This window comes from Gossypium hirsutum, chromosome A08 (assembly GCF_007990345.1).
Source record: "Gossypium hirsutum isolate 1008001.06 chromosome A08, Gossypium_hirsutum_v2.1, whole genome shotgun sequence".
Classification (NCBI taxonomy): Eukaryota; Viridiplantae; Streptophyta; class Magnoliopsida; order Malvales; family Malvaceae; genus Gossypium; species Gossypium hirsutum.
In genome coordinates, this window is record NC_053431.1 from 72,427,063 (window position 1) to 72,428,049 (window position 987).

The window sequence follows — 987 nt, forward strand, 5'->3', positions numbered from 1 at the left end:
TCAACTGAAACCTAACACAATTCAAATGATACAACAGTTTGTTCAGTTTGATGGTTTCCAAGACGAGGATCCAAACACTTATTTGGCGAATTTTCTAGAGTTTTACGACACTTTTAAGATCAATGGCGTTTCTGACGATGCTATTTGCCTTCGGTTGTTTCCCTTTCCATTGAGGAACAAAGCTAAACAGTGGTTGAACTCGTTACCACGAGGGTCAACTACTACTTGGGAACAAATGACCAAAAAATTCTTATTTAAATATTTTTTGCCTACTAAAATGGCTAAGTTGAGGAATAATATCTCTTCTTTTGTGCAGATGGATCTAGAAACACTATATGATGCATGGAAGAGATAGAAGGATCTATTGAGAATGTGCCCTCACCATGGGTTACCTCTATGGCTACAGGTTCAAAATTTTTACAACGGTTTGAATCCTTCAACTAGATAGATGATTGATGCAGCTACTGGTGGTACAATTAATAATAAGGCACCTGAAGAGGTTTATGAATTTATAGAAGAGATGTCACTGAATAATTATCAGTGGCAAGTCATGAGGACAAGGCCGACCAAAGTAGTCAGCATTTTTAACGTTGATTCTGTCACTATGCTCTCTAATTAGGTAGAACTTCTGAATAGGAAAATTGATGGTTTACTTTGTTCTTCACAAGTTCACCCAATAATACAATACGAAGCAAGTAGAGGTGGATCGACCAATTCAGAATACCCACCCTATGGCCACAACATGGAAAATGAGCAATTAAATTAATGGGTAATAATCATCGACCCCAAAATAATCCTTATAGTAACACTTATAATGCAGGTTGGAGGAACCACCCAAATTTCTCATGGGGAGGCCAAGGGAATCAGAGACCACCACCCCCACCAGGCTTCCAACAACAACCTTACCAGCAAGAGAAAAAGTCGAACCTTAAGGAGATGATTACAAAATTTATTTCAGTAGTGGAAATCCATTTTCAGAACACTAAA

The 987-nt window shown here is 38.0% G+C and overlaps 1 non-coding gene across 1 annotated transcript; it reads right to left on the reverse strand.

The window, feature by feature from the left end:
• Positions 1-283: 283 nt before the first annotated feature.
• LOC121205702 (small nucleolar RNA R71) lies at positions 284-390 on the reverse strand. The gene has a single exon (XR_005900778.1). It is a non-coding gene; the product is annotated as a small nucleolar RNA R71 (small nucleolar RNA).
• Positions 391-987: the final 597 nt, after the last annotated feature.